The sequence below is a fragment of the Cygnus olor genome, chromosome 8 (assembly GCF_009769625.2).
Source record: "Cygnus olor isolate bCygOlo1 chromosome 8, bCygOlo1.pri.v2, whole genome shotgun sequence".
Lineage (NCBI taxonomy): Eukaryota > Metazoa > Chordata > Aves > Anseriformes > Anatidae > Cygnus > Cygnus olor.
Window position 1 is genome coordinate 10,549,616 of NC_049176.1, and position 15,115 is coordinate 10,564,730.

Genomic DNA, 15,115 nt, shown 5'->3' on the forward strand with positions numbered 1-15,115 from the left:
TTATAACGAAGGAGGAAAAAAAAAAAAGCTAATATTTCAGCAAAAATATGACTCTGCAGCCTGCCAGTGTTTGAGACTTCACCGCTGTTAAACAGCTTTTCAGTCCTACTGGATACCACTCAGGGCTTGAAATGTGGAGCCCGATGGCCATTTTTCCTACACATTTTTAGTTTAATTTCCCTGCACACAGGCTCTGGATACTTCTCCGACAGCTCCCCCTTACCCTTTGGGCACAACCACAGGATCTGCGCAGCTCCCGAGAGCCGGGCGGAGGAACGTCCTTTTAATTCACTCCATGGACGGCCCAATTAGCATCCCAGTTAAATTATCACCTCGGGGACAACTCCGGTCTCAGGCCTCGGCAGCCAGCTGCGAAGGCAGCCGGTGCGGGCCCCGCTTCCCCGAGCAGCACGGGGAGAGCCGAGAAGATGGAGGGCATTGCCTCCACAGGGTGAGGACGTTCGGGTGGCCGGGCAGCGCAATTAAACGGGGGGAATTATGGATTATCTCTGTTTTATAGCTCCCTGCTAGGAGGGAGGGGGAGAAGCACGGTAGAAGCACGGTCACATCATTTTTCTGCTGTTCCAACTCGTGGGGAAGGCAAGAGAAGAAACGCAGCTCCAACCCCAGCTGCGTTTGATCTGTTGGGCTTTGGAGTTAAATATTCTCCCTGCAACAGGCCTAGTTGGGTCCCTGGGGAGAAATGTTTCTCCACAATGCAGGTTTGGGGGCTCCAGCTCAGGCTGGATCCTTCCTCCACTCAACCATTTATGAGCTAAAAGCCCCAGCAGCGCTGAGCCCCCTCTGGGTCAGGTGCCCTCAGGTGCACTCCCACCCATGTCCCTACTACCGTGGAGCCCTCGCTCCCTTCCCTCCTCCCAAAATGCCTTTGCAGCCCATGTGGATGAGGCACAGACAAATAAAAGAGTCTCAAGCCCACATGACGTCCAAAAACGATGACCCTGTTGCATCCACCGTGAAAAGCAGGAGGGGCAGGGGCACGTAAACAAGCCATTTACCATCTGATCCAGAATTAAAAGTCCTTTTGCTGGGATAGATTTGTCACAGGTATCCTCACTCACTCCAGCATGCTTCAGCTCCAGAAAGGCCAGGAGGATTTTCTGTCCTGATTTCAGCATCCTGAAGCTACACCTCCAAAGGTTTGCCAGCCTCAATATTGCAACGAAGACGTATTGCCATGAAGTTCCTGACCTCTAATTTTGGCTGAGCTAATACCAGCACGCAGACATCATCACCAGCACCCGATCAGGGATGCTTTGGCTTCCTGACATCCCCGCAAGCTTCAGAGGACAGCATAGCACTTGTGAAGTGCAGTTTTTGAATAACTCAGTGACTCAGGAGACAACTCCGAAGCTCTACCAGCTAGCTGTTGTTGTTTCTGCAATGGGACACTCGCTCCTCTCACCAGCCGTGGATTTATACCACACTATATCCATCAGTTCTGATGGACCTACTCCTTACGTACATAAAGGGAGAGAGAAGCAGCCCTTTCCTTAACAATTTTCTGTACTTGTTTGTATAACTACCAGATTTCTGCACCTCCTGCATGTTTTTGTCTTTAAATTAAGGCACGAGGCACTGCACTTCTGTAAGACCTTGCCGTGAGTTTCACAGTTCGAGAGCACTGTGCCCATGCCATCGGGAACGTCCTAGTCTGAATCCTTCCCGAAGGAGGACGGAGCAGGTGGGATACCCAAGTCACCCTCCTTGTCCTCAAAGGTGAAATTACCACCTGCGAAGGTGGCAAATTTGATTTCTGGCCACCTTTGCAGGCTTTAGCACTTCTCCTAGACTATTCTTCCCCACTTATGAGACCACCCCATTCAACCAAACCAGACTTTGGATAAACAAACTCAGGACACGCAACTTCCGCTGCTCCCCTTCCCTCCACAAGACCTGCTGCAAGGAGATCCCACCAGGCTGACACAATCTGCTTTGCCTCTTCCCACTCCCATTTTTTTTTTCCTTTCTCCCAGCTGCCCGAAAGCTTTGCTACAGGTCCTACTGTTTTCCTGGGAACTACAATCAGTCTGAAAGCCATATAACCCCATTCCTCCTTTCCCCTGTTTTTATAGATGGGCACATTTTCCCTCTCCCAGTACCCTGCCTTCCTTTGAGGGAGCTGCTGGTGGCGTGCTTGCACCCAGCTTTTCACGCCCCCCAGGATGAAGCTCACCCCTCCCAGGTGCTTTGGAAGGATCTGACCTATTCGTGCAATGCCAAAACACCTCCCACACCTGAGGCCGTGCCCTTGGCTGTTAACCACGAACAAAGCTGACCTTAAAGGTGGAAACAGATGGGGAAAATGCAGCGCTCAGTCCTTTGGCATCATCTGCTGAGTGCCTTCCCTCTCCCCGAGTACCAAACCAATGTTGTGGCCCTCCTGCGACTGCTGATGTACTTCTGGAGCAATCACTCGTTACACTTGATGTCCCCTGCTAATTGCATCTCACTATGTGCCTCGGCTTATCTGATCTCCTCTCTGCATGCTCACGCTGCACTTTTGTGCTGATCTTCATGGCCTGACCTACTTTCCATTTCTCCCAGGTTTATTTCTCAGCTCCGAGCTCCATGACCCTTCCCCACGCTTCCAATCTTTTTCCTGCAAGACCATAGGTCGAACTGTGCCCACGGTAAGTTTTGACACCCCTTAATGCTTTTTTTCCCCCATGATCAGCTTCCCAGGGACCGTACCCCTGCATGATCTGCCCGTGCTGGACTCCCCAGGGCCGTACACAGGTCGGATGCCCTCCTCTCTCCCTCCTGCTCCAGGCAGCACCAGCTCGGTCGATTCCCAGTGACTAAGAGCCCATCTTCCATCTGCACGTCCCTAGCTGGCTTCCCCTGCAGGGATCACCATCTCTCCCACCCTTGGTGACAGAGGTGGCTGCCCACACGACCCCAGGACTTGCTAGGACCTCTTTCCCCAGGAAGCAATAACCCACATTGCCCTAGCTATGCTGCCAGCCGACCACCAAGAGCCTCCTTTACCCCCATGATGATTATCTTGGCATTTTCCCTTTTAACCACCACCTGGAGACCTCCAGCAAGCCTAATTCCCCCCATTTGCTGGCCCTGCAAGAAAACATGAACCCTTGGCGCACACAACACCCCTCCTGCCCGAAGCCCCCCCACCTTCCCCATCCCAACTGCATCCCATTAACACCACAGCTCCAGGAACAACCTCTCCCGCCAAGCAAATCTCGCTTTGTCACAAGCTGCAGCCCCCAGCTCCCCTCCCATTCATCCTGCACTCAGCCAACAGCCTCCTCTGCTCTTTCTTGCCCCTCCTTTGATCTTGCTTTCAATGGGAGAGGTCAAGCCACACGGCCACAGCTCCTTTCTTCCGTCCCCAAATCCCGTGACTCCGGCACAGAGGGCTCACTGGATGGCACTTTTTGGGGCTCTGCAGGGAGCACCCATCCTGGCCACCTCCCTCCCTCGCAGCACCCTGGCATCCCCGTGCTTTCCCTCTGCCCCAGCAGCCAAATTTAAAGCCCATCAGTGGGAAAAGAAAGACTCCTTTAGTCTCAGTGGGCTTCAGATTGAGGTTGTGAACAGCAGAGGGTGAAACCAAGAGGCAGGGAGAAGGGAGAATTACCCCTTAAACCCGCACAGCTGCTAACACCGACACGATTTACCTTTGGAGACAGGATCCTTCTAGCACTTGGCACTGAGTCCCCAGCCTTGAGTGTTGGAGGTTTAATTACTGCAGCTTTGTTAAATCAGCGCAGTTAAGCCCCTGTGTAATTGCTTTCTCCAGGGCCCAGCAGTGGTTTATTTGAGGACAGCTCAGACTGACTCACAGACAACTCAAAGCTGCTCCTGTGTTGTTTACTTCGCCCCTGTTAATTCAGTTTAAAACCCACAGCTTTTGAGAAAGCTTCTTCAGAGAGGCGAGGCCTTGGCCCTTGATCTGCGCTGAAAATAAATAAAATGTTGATTTTTTTTTTGCTTTAGGTGCACAAGGCCCAGTGACACCCATTTCTATCGGTGGACAGCAGGGGGTATGAGCACACTCAGCGAGGAGGATGCATCAGGCACCCCAAAAACAAGAAACACCACCCCGTGATGGGGTCAGGGCAGGAGGTTTTGGCCAGGGGCTCCTGACCGCTCGAGGGCTTTTTGCAGAAAGCTTTGCACCGTGGAGCCCACGGGGGCCAAATCCTTCTCCGTCACCCTCGCCCAGCTGGGGACCAGCCCAGGGCACGCGGCGCCCCGGCCTTCCTCAGCTCCATCCCTGCATCCTCGCTGGTTGCCACGGTTACGGGCAAAATCGGGGCGTTTTGTGGAGTGGGAGGGGACTGGGGTGGCGGGGGTTGGAAATGAGATGGCTCTTGCGGGAGGGAGGACGGTCACCCGGTCCTCGGCCACCCTGCCAATTTGCATGGAGCTGACAAGATGACAAGGTGCAAATACGCCAGGCTGCTCAGGAGTAATTTTTACAGCAGCTCTGCCTCGTGCACGCTTTTATTGCAAAGAGGGTAATCGGGCCTCTTCATTATTGAAAACATATTTACTACCCCTCGGCCGCTCTCGCCCATTTTTGCCAGCCCCTTCCTTCCCCCCTTAACTACCCTGTCCTCCACGAGATATGATCTCATAAATTTACAGTGTACTTGCTGTCTGCAAAGTGGATGTTCAGTTTCATTTTTATTGGACTTTATGATACAGGCGGATTGCATTTTATTTGTTGCACCGCTACCAGAAGCCCTGGCACCGCGGGCCCTTTGCAGGTAGGTGCTGGCTGCGAGAAGGGGCTGAGGACGGGGAGGAGAGATGTTGCAGTTCCCCAGGGACGTGCAGCGTGAGCACGGCAGCATTTTCTCACCGCTCACCACTCCTCGTGGTCCCCAAAATGCCTTTCCTCAGGCTCATCCAAGCCTTGTCCAGCATGCTACAGCTCCGCTCTCAGCGTGACACTAATGTACCTTAACAAAATTGCCAGGAACCGCAGGGAATGGTGGCAACGAGCGTGACACCGAGGAGGCCAGCACCATTCAGAGCGGTGGCACAAATCCCAACGATGCCCTGAGCAATAGCCAGGGATGGATCCATGCCGCTGCTCCCCAGGACACCAGCTCCTGGCTGACCACAACCCCACCAGGGCTGCTGTAATCAATGGCTCAGTCATTATTAAAAAGCACAAGGAGCTCGCCAGCCTGCAGCGAGCCTCCTACCCCTCGGGATCTGCTGGGAGCCGTGGCACCACCTTTCCCTGCAGGGCCAAATCCCCCAAGACATGGGGTTTTCGGTGCTCCAGAGGCATTAGGTGCCCAACACGCTTTTGGACCCACCTCAACTTGGGGCAGCACGATGGAAATAATCAACTTGTGTCATTTTAATCCAAAAAAAAAAAAAAAAAGGTAACTTCCCCCAAGGTAACAAGGGAGAGGCCAAGCAAAGCAGTGCAAAGCAACATAAATGATTTAGGAGCCAACAATTTTGCCAGGGAAACGTTAAAGACGGCGTCTAATCCTTTCATCTAACCCCAGTCCTTCTAAAAGCTTTAAGCTAGGAGTTGACTCAGCATGTCAGTGCCAAAAAGATCCATTGACCTCGAGTTCAGTGCTGAGAAATTGAGAAATGTTCTTTTTAATGTCTATTCAATAAATACAGCATCACCCTCTCCGTGGGCTGAGCAATCCACTTCAAATCCATTACGGCACGTTCTCACAGACTGACAACTTGTCCTGAGACAATAGTGGCGGCGAGATGAGGTTAACCCTTGCCGAGGGTGTGTAAATCTCCGTAGCCACAAGCCTCTTGCTCTCACAAGTCCTTGAAATGAGGGGAGGGAGGTATCTGAATTGATGACAGGCGGCTGCTGCGTGCGCTCCTTGCTGGACCAAGGTGAGCTTCATCGGTTAAAAAAATAGAAAAACAGTCAACACGGCCAGGCTGCTGACCATCTCGAGGCACACCGAGGAACCAAGCATTTGTTGGAAATACCACGTCGCCTTGTTCCCATCCACTGGGCAGCTCTACCAAGCAGCCACCCAACCTCTGCGGGTGGCATGTTCAGACTCCAGATGCAGCGGGACGGAGGAGGTCGCACCAGGCACTATTTTAGGCTCTCTGCTGACTCAAGGAAGACATCCCGCGTCGTGTTTATCTGGGTCACGTTTACAAATCCTCCGCTTGCTTTCAGAGGCTGGAAGCTTCTATTTTTTCCTCTCTCCACCTGCCTGTACGTGCCAGCTGAAGGCCTGAGCACAGACAGCTCGGCTGCGATCTGCGGCGAGAGGAGGGCTCAGCCGTGGGGCTGCGCACCCGGTAATTGCCGCTGGCCACTTAGGGGGAGCAGGAGCACCAGCAAATATTTATCAGCAATTAGACCACAAAACTCCCAGGGGACCCTTACCCAAAAAAATCACAGCCACAGCGTAACGGAGGTGCAGCTGCTGGATGCCAGCTCCTGTCTCCTTTGGGGAAAGCAGGGGGATGCCCAAACATGCCTGAGAGGTGCCCAAAGGCACCCAGCAGGGGACCCTGGACAAGAACCACCACTGAGATGCTGCTGTTAGAGAAGCCAAAAAGACCAACACCGAGCAATGATATTTCAGCCCATTCCTCTTTTCACCTCTGCCACCGCAGCCAAGACCCAAATAGGCTGGATGGGAGAGATGCTAACACAGGAATTTCCCTCCTAGCACGTTAAATTCCCAGAGCTGTGCTCCAGCAGCCTCCCCGGAGCAGATCATCTCCTGGAGAGACACCGTGCAGGGTGGGAGGCCTTCAGCTCGCTCTCGGCTGAATTTCATCAAGACACAGAGCTGAAAATTCAGGCATTTGGGCACCAGCTCCCTAGCAAGAGGTTTGCAGGCAGCTCTGCCGCAGGGGTGTCCCTAGGGGCTGGCTGTCTAGCACCAGGAGGTCAACACACCGCACCCCGAGCTCTGCTGCCACCCTGACCCACGCACACCACGGCTCCACGGGGCTCGCTTCATCCCCCCATGACTTTTGGGGTCTCCACCCAGCCGCCTGCTGTCACTGCTCATTACGGACCAGCCCGACACGCTGAGAATTTCCTGATTGCTTTTTTGGGGAGGGACGGGAGCCTTCCTCCTCCCTTTGTCTCCCCGTTGAAGGATGTGCTCTCGGGCTGAAGTCCTGACAATCCGAGCTGCTGAAATGAATCCTCTTCAGTCTATTTACTTGATATTTACCAAAGTCTGCGATCAACAAGAAAACACATCTCAGCAGCTCACTTGGCAAGAGAACGAATTGAGGCAGCACTGCAGCTGTCATATTTATTTCAGTGGCAAAGCAGGTCAGGAAAATTGATAAAATTAATCATACAAACTAGCAAACACCGGGAGTGAAGGAGAGCAGGAACGAAGGGGAGAGAATGAGAGTGAAGGAGTGTTTGCAGCACCGAGCTGCACCTGCTTTTATTTCTTTTAATGGATTTTTTTTTTTTAATGCAATGTCACAGATAAAATTGGCGCAAGGTGCATTATTTTATAAGTAGGTTTGGGGAGGGGCAGTGAGATTACAGCAAGCAGATGCCTATTACGCCAGGGCTGAGCCCTAGCCACAGGCTCTGCAAGGAAATAGGAATTCAAGGACAGAAGGGATTTTGCAGACGGTCCCCGCAGACCAGGTGGGAAGCTCCTTGAAATCAGTGTCCAGAGGTGGCTCCAGGTGGCTCCTCAAGGTGCTCCCAGGACTGTCCATCGGTCCCATGCTCAGGACCACGTCCCCATCACCTCTACTGGTGGCAGAAACACCGCCCCTCCGTGACTTTCTCCAGCCTTGCAAGCCAGCAGCCCTGGGGGCACCTCGCCAAGCGCATCCTGGTGGTTTCTGGACCTTGGGGTCATGGCAAGCATGGCCAAGGGGCGGCCCCGAGGAGCCCCCATGATAGCAAGGTCTCACTTTGCACAGCCACCCACACATGGAGGGTTAACACCAGGACTGCTCTCATAGGCTGTATGGGCCCATCTGGAAAAGGAGCAAATTAGCTTGGAAGAGCTAATGCCATCTTTGCTACGGGTTCCTCTTCAGCTGGGCACCTGCCTGACCCCAAGCAAGGGGCAGGCAAGCTGAAAAGAGCCATCCAGCTCTAAGAAAACCTTTGGGGAAGGTTGAAGCTGATAGCACCCATTTAAAACCAGCAGGAGACCCCGAGGTGGGTGCAGGTCTCCTCCCCTTGCCTGGCCAGCAGGCAGGTTGGTCTCCTCCACCTGTCTGATGCTGGGTCTCGGTGGAACAAAGATGAGACACACGCACCTTCAGAGCAAACTACACACAGGTCTGGTTCTTTATTCCAGGTGAGAAAGATAAATCTGGGTCAAACCCTCCATTCAATCCAGATTTTTCTTTTAAATGTAAAAAATTGCCATTTGGGGATGAAAAGTTGAAGGGTACGTTTTGGAGATGTCACCAGAATACATTTTGGCATTTCCACCCTTTAGCTTTCCATCATAAAAATAGTATTTGCAAAAACTCAACCCAAATTCAAAAATAACATTGGTCCTTCCCAAATGTTCTCCTCTTTTCTCCTTCTCTCACAAATCACAGATTCACAGAGAAATATCTGTTCTGAGTCCCTTCTCTGACTTTCCATCCCGTTCCTTCACACCTCTCCAAGCCCTCCCCGCACATCCCTTTTCCTAAGGTGAATTACTGCTCTCATCGCTCCAAGCATATTAACAGCAAAGCTAATTAACCAGCAGAACAATTTGCCTAACGACGTGGTAGATTCTCCATCACTTGCAGCCTCCAACCTAAGCCTGAACGTCTCTCCAGAAGAGGTTTTGCAGGGTGTGGGAATTGGGGGCTAGGGTCTGAGCCCCCCGCTGTGCCGCAGGACCCATAAGGTGACCCTAAGGCAGGGATGTCCGTGCCCTAGGGGCTGGGGACAAGGACCCTAGGGAGACAAACACAGGGGACGGCAACAAACCAGCCAGATGCCACCATAAACACCAACGCCGAGGAAATCACACGAGCTAACGAGCATTTTAGGCAAGAAATCCCTCTATAAGATCTTGCTGACAAGCGCTATTAAATATTCATCCTATAGACTGCAGAGACATCATTAGACACATACATCCCGGCTCCCCACACTCCCGACTCTGGCATTTGTTTTATGCCATGCTGACGAGCTAAGGGGACCTCGGGGGGACGGCACCAGCCACTGAAGGCACCTCCTCGTCTTGGGCCAAGCATCCTTTCCCTGCGCACAAGCACAAGCTGGGCTGGCTCACATACTATATATATATATTTATGGGTATGTATTTTTGCATACACTTGTGGTGATTGTGCCTTTTTTTTTTTTAAACCATCCATCCATAAACGTCACCGAAAAGCCCGGTCTCCTTTTATTAAACCCGAAAACAGGCGTATAAATGTAAATAACAAACGAGCGATACGGGGAGAGGAACCAGCGCGGCTGCTGGCGTCACCCTCCCTCCCTCTCCCCCTCCCTCGCGCTCTCGCCTCCTCGTGTAATTTGCATTAATAAAGAGGCTGTTCCTTGTCGGAATGTGTTTCATCCGGTTTAAAATCCCAGGGCGATCCACCAGGAACAGCTCTGGGAGAATCCGACTGTCAGAGCCGACAAGACAAATGAATCCCGGTGTCAGGAGCGTGTGGTTCAACGATGACAGATTGAGAAGAACTGTCCCCCTCTCGACAGGCGGGCTTCATTTTCAAATTAATAAATCTGAATAAAATATTTTCCCTTTCATTACGAGCCGAGCCCGGATGACAGTTCCCGTGACAGGAGGGAGTCGCAGTGTTGATGAGGAGACTTTGCATGAATTCCACCTGGGCTTCTTCGGCTTTATTTTTACCTGCAATTTCAGCCCTGTTTACTTCTCTCCCATCCTTCCTCCCTCGCTCCCCCTCCCTCTGTCCTCCCGTTCCTTCACCTGCTCCCAGCCCTCCTCCGCTCCTCCCTTCCCCACCACCCCTCATACAGGCAGGGTTATTTGGAGGCACAGCCTCGCACCCCGGCCGTGTACATGCGCACGAGACGTGCCGATACACAGGGGCTCACGCCTGGTGCACGCACACATGTTGGTGTTTCCACACACGCTCACCGTGCCCAGATCCAGAGGGCACTCAGGCCACCCCCTGCACACACGAGGCCACATCTCCAAAACCCCCACAGGACAGAGATGCCACCCCCAGGGCACCCTGCAGCCCTCTCCACCCCAGCACCTTGCCTGGGGCTTGGTCCCGGACCCCTGGTGATACCGGGGTGCTACAGCCACCCCATGGACAAACCACGCTCTCCTTAGAGGCCACGGCACACTGGTGGCTGCCCTCACGTGTGACAAGCCCACGACCTCAACAGAGATGCAACGAGCAAAGTCCTTGCTCCAGGAGGCGCCTTTGGAGGCTGAGGGCAGCAAACAGCGAGCAGGCAGGCAGCAGCCGGGCGCCCGTGACTCTCAAGTCTCCGTTCCGCCTCCGGATCCCACTGTGACCTATAAACACGGCTGGAGAGCCCATAAACGTCTTTATTGCCATGCATCCACAAAGGCAGCGATGTGGCCCTCTTCCCAAGGACACCGTGGAGATTATTCAGCGATGCTCCCCATGCAACCTGAGCACGGAGAATACCAGCCTGGCACGAGGGCTTGAGAACCTCTTTCTACACCCAAAGGACGTCCTGCAGAAGGCAAAACATCCCAATGCCCCTGCATAAGTTTGGGCAGCCCTCTGATAACCCAAGGAGAGGACCATGCAGCACGGAAGTGCTCTCAGCTCAAAGATTCAGACCAAGCCAGCATCATGGAGGAATGAGACGCTGGTGGGAACTGGAGCGCCTGAGCTCGCTGGGGAATTGCAGCAACTGCAGGGCAAGTTACAGAGAAGCCAGCAGAAATGGAGGCACCAACTGATCCTTCATGAGCCCAATATCCCCCTCCAAAGAAATTAGAAACATTCCAACAGCTATAGCTGTGCCTGACAGTAAATTTGATTAACTCGCCCGTGGAGTTAATGATATAGAGGGCCGTGTGGATTTTGTTGTAAAGAACACAGAAAAGACAGATGAGAAAATGAGAAAACAAGAAAGTAAATTTAAGCAGCTGGAAGCTTTAACAACTGGCATGATAAATCCAATAAAGAACTGCTCGATAAAACCCAACCACTGGAAAGCCAAACATGGGCTGGGGAGGGAGCGCACGGGGCTGGATGTGCTTCAGATTCACACTGCAGAGCGCACAGCAGCGATGCTCCTGCTATGGCCAAGCAGTACAAAGCCAGGGACCTGTTCCCCATCACTTTTCAACTCTCCTTCAAGTTTCCTTTGTGGTTCTCTCAGGACCAGGTTGAATCTGCTGAGGCTGACGTGAGCCTGGGGGGATTCACACGTAGCAAGCCAAGCTGCGCTAGCTCTGCAAGACGGCGCTGCACTGGGCACGCTTGCCAACCAAATGTGGAGCAGGTATTGCCAAGAAGCCTGGAGTAAAACCCAACATTTGTGCATCCATATTCTTAAATTCTTTCTTCTTCAAAATGTTATTCCACTGAACCCTGCTGGAAGTCTCAGCCAAGAAGAAAGCCTCTGGGAAAACAACTGCTGAGGACACCTCCGCTGGTCCTAGCAGCAAGAGCTGTGCAGTGAACTCCCACAGCACCCTATTATCCCATGCAGGGGCAGACCCAGAGCATCACTATCACACAAGACCCTGCAGGATTCTTTGTCTGCATGCAGAAGCAATATGGGCATTCCCACACCTGGCACACTGGTGCTCCCCATCCATTTGGCCACCTACGTCCAGAGGTGGACCGCCAGCCTGGTCTGACCCCACCACGGTGCTCACGCTGGGGGGAGCTGGAGACACCCTTCACGTGGATCCATGCAATCAGGAGTGCATCCGCATCCTCTACACCTTCATCTTCCCAGCCCTCCATGGCAGAGAACCTCTTTGTTCCCAACCAGGTCGTTCAAACTGACCCAGACCTGAATTTGGCACCTGCAGACCGATATCCACGTTGCTGCACCACCTACGCCCACCTTCGATCAACAGGTCAGTCAAAGCCCTTTGCTACAAGTACCAATCAATGCAGAAGAGCAGCTCCAGAAGTTCTTCATGAGTTCCCTAAGAGGGCAAAGCTTATTTCTTTCACACCTCGCTGCGGCACAGTATTTTGGAAGGGGATGGGTGCTCATACAGAAGTAAAAGCCCACAGATCTCCTCCTGCAGGTGAGCAGAGGACCAGTCCCACATGCAGATGAAGGTGAAGCCTTGTGCAGCACGCAGCTGGGCCCAGCAGCCCCCTCTGAAGACACTTCCCACCAATATTTTAACCTGCATTTCTCTCTCATAGATGGATTTGTCCACAGTAACCCGGGACAGAGACACAGGAGCCCAGCTGCCCGAAGCCTTTGCTTGCTGCTGAACCCCTAAATCCCAGGAACCTTTCCCAGGTCTCAATTCAGAATTAGGATTTCCCCCAGGTGAAGGCATCGTAATGAACTGGAGACCTGCTGCCACTGAAGGCTTCCAGGGCTCTCTCAAGGACTCTTTGGGGACAAGGAGAGCCAGGGAGTCCCCCAGATCCATCTCCCCCATTTCCTGCCCTCTTCCTCAGCTCAGCCGCCTGGAAGACCCAGCGGCTGGAGGCATGCAGAGCGCTCTGAATTGAGCTGTAAAGAATGAAGGTGAAGTTTTAAGCCGCTAGATTCATGGCTGGGATTTTTATACACACATAAAATATGAATCTCAGTTGTATACAAAGCTGAGACCATCGTGCCAAAAGGATCCCAGTCAAGCAGGCCTGTAAAATGAAATCCTCTCGGACTAATTTAAGGAGACCTGAGCAATATAAATTCTGGCCTGCTCAAATGCAGGAAATAAAAAAAAATCTGACTTGAATACAGGCTGCTCTCAGTGCGCTCGGCAGCCCCAGCGCACGAGCGACAAGAAATCCAAAAACCAGAGCAAGAAATTAGCTCTGGAGCTGCAGAAAGCACTCCTCCAGCTCCCCGTTATACCAGCCTTGTGGGCCTAATGAAACCCTCGTCAGTGGAAATTTAATGTGGAAATAAACTTCCCAATAAATAAGGGGCGCTCGTATTTGCTGACTCCCGATGACTTCCCTGACCCGCACAGTCCCTTCACCGAGCAGCTGTGCGCAGAGAAAATGCTCATAAAGACGCTTCTTAGAGAAGAAAATATTCACTTATCCCACCATCTAGCAAATCTTGGCGTTGCACACCTTCATCTCCTCTGGGTTTAGCAGAGGAGTCCCCAACAAGTGGCCTTCCGGAGGCCGGAGGACTTGCTCGCCCTGCAGAGCCTTTCCCTGCAGGATCGAAGGCACGAGGCATCCAACAAAGCTGGAGGGGTTGTCCTCCAGCAGCAGGGCACCGTGGTAGCAAGTTTTTGGGGCTGTTTTTCCAAGCTTTCTCTGTTGGAAAAAAAGCAAATGCTAGCCATGAAAAAAGCTCCCTAATGAACGCATCACTTCAGCTCCAGAGCTGACGGCGACTTCCAGCCCAGCCTGTCTTTGCTCCTCAGGGCCTTGGAGGAAGATCTCCTCTTGGGCAGCCAAGTAGCAATTGGGTCACAGCGCAGGATTATCTGCTAGTAACAAGCCACAAATGTGCTCTGGGACCAGTGATTCATTAGTGCACTTCATGGTGACATATGAACCAGAACCCGAGGGAGCCTTTATTCCTGCCCTCTCTATCCATTCAGTTGAAAGACAGGGAAAAAGGTTCCGGCTCCGCACTGATTTCTAACGCTGATCGAATTAGTGCGACCCTACAACCGAGGCAACTAATCAAGGACATCGGGGACGAGGTGTGGCCTGAATGGCAGCAAAGCCCCGGGTCTCCGAGATGTGTTGCAAGACAAATCCCCACTGTTAGTGGTGCTGGAAGGAGAACGGAGGGCTGAGGAGGCAGGGAGGCTCTGCCAGAGGACACTGCTCCAGGGGACCTGTTGCTCCCCCAAACCCTCCCCGTTGACCCTGTGGTGGTCCTGGGAGCACGGATGCTCTTCTAGAGCAGAGCAGTCCCTCCGGAGACGCACCGTGTACCACTGCCCCGCTGATTTCTGCTAAAAAGTGAGGTTGAGAAACCATCCCAGGGGCAAGAGGCCTCGCCGAACCTCCCCGGGTGCCTACGTTCAGCCCCACAGGCTGGGCGTGTCGAAGGCACACAGGCTGCTCCAGGATGCTTTTCTTTCAGTGCTACCTTCCAAAACGCTTCCAACGCAGCACACGCGAGCCTTTTCAGACCGAATCTTGAGGGGTTTTCAGGAAAATGCCCTTCCCTGAGGCCAGGACCTCTATGAAATGTCAAATCCAGCTCAGACACTGCAGATATTTCTGCACCAAAAGACAGCAGCTTTTCTGTATTGCTGCCCAATTTTCCCCTTCTCATCCTCAGCATCAGCTGAGCCATTCTGCCCAAATCCTTCACATCCCAAACCAACCGGAGCCCGGCAGCCCTGTGGCAAGTTTTGTGCCGAAGGCATCGCCGAACCACGAAACCACCTCAAGGGAAAAGTCAGGGCTGGTGCTACCCAAGTACAGCCTTCACCAATTTAACACTCCTGTAGGAGCTTTAAATGTTTTATTCCCTGACTTTTATGTTGTTTGATTCTTAACCACAATGCTCCACTGACTTTATTTTTCCCCCTTCCACGCCACCTCTCTCTCCACTACAGGATCAGAGCATCCACGCCATCGCAGCACGTTCCCAGCTGGTGCGACCCAGGGCTGCCTCCCCAAAACCCACCCAGCCACTGGTGATCTGGTGCACAGCTCGGAGCTGCCCCAGGGGCTTTGGCTTCCCCGTGGTGCCCGGGTTTGGCAGCAGCAGGATGCAGCCAGGGAGCCCCAGCTGAGCCTCAGGGGTGACCGGGAGCCGAAGGATGCTCCTCTGCCCCAGCTGACCATGGAGGGACGCACACCCTATCAGTACAGCAGAAAGGTTAATGGGATCGCCTCCTTCCACCTCTATCGCGGTAAACGGGGGATTTATAGCCACGCTAAAATACTGACCTCTATCTGTTTTATGCTGATCATTAACTAAGATTATCTCACACCAGAGATTTGCTATACCAAAGAGCACTGACATCACTAACTGCCATTAAGTGTATTATACTTAAACTCCATAAAG

At 52.8% G+C, this 15,115-nt stretch overlaps 1 long non-coding RNA gene across 1 annotated transcript in view; it reads right to left on the minus strand.

Annotated features, from left to right (window-relative positions):
- Window positions 1-4,266: 4,266 nt before the first annotated feature.
- The window catches only part of LOC121073893, a 75,280-nt gene continuing 64,431 nt past the window's right edge, over window positions 4,267-15,115 (minus strand). Inside the window, exon 9 of the long non-coding RNA XR_005821998.1 lies at window positions 4,267-10,472. This is a non-coding gene — a long non-coding RNA (uncharacterized LOC121073893). The remainder of the gene's footprint in view (window positions 10,473-15,115) is intronic.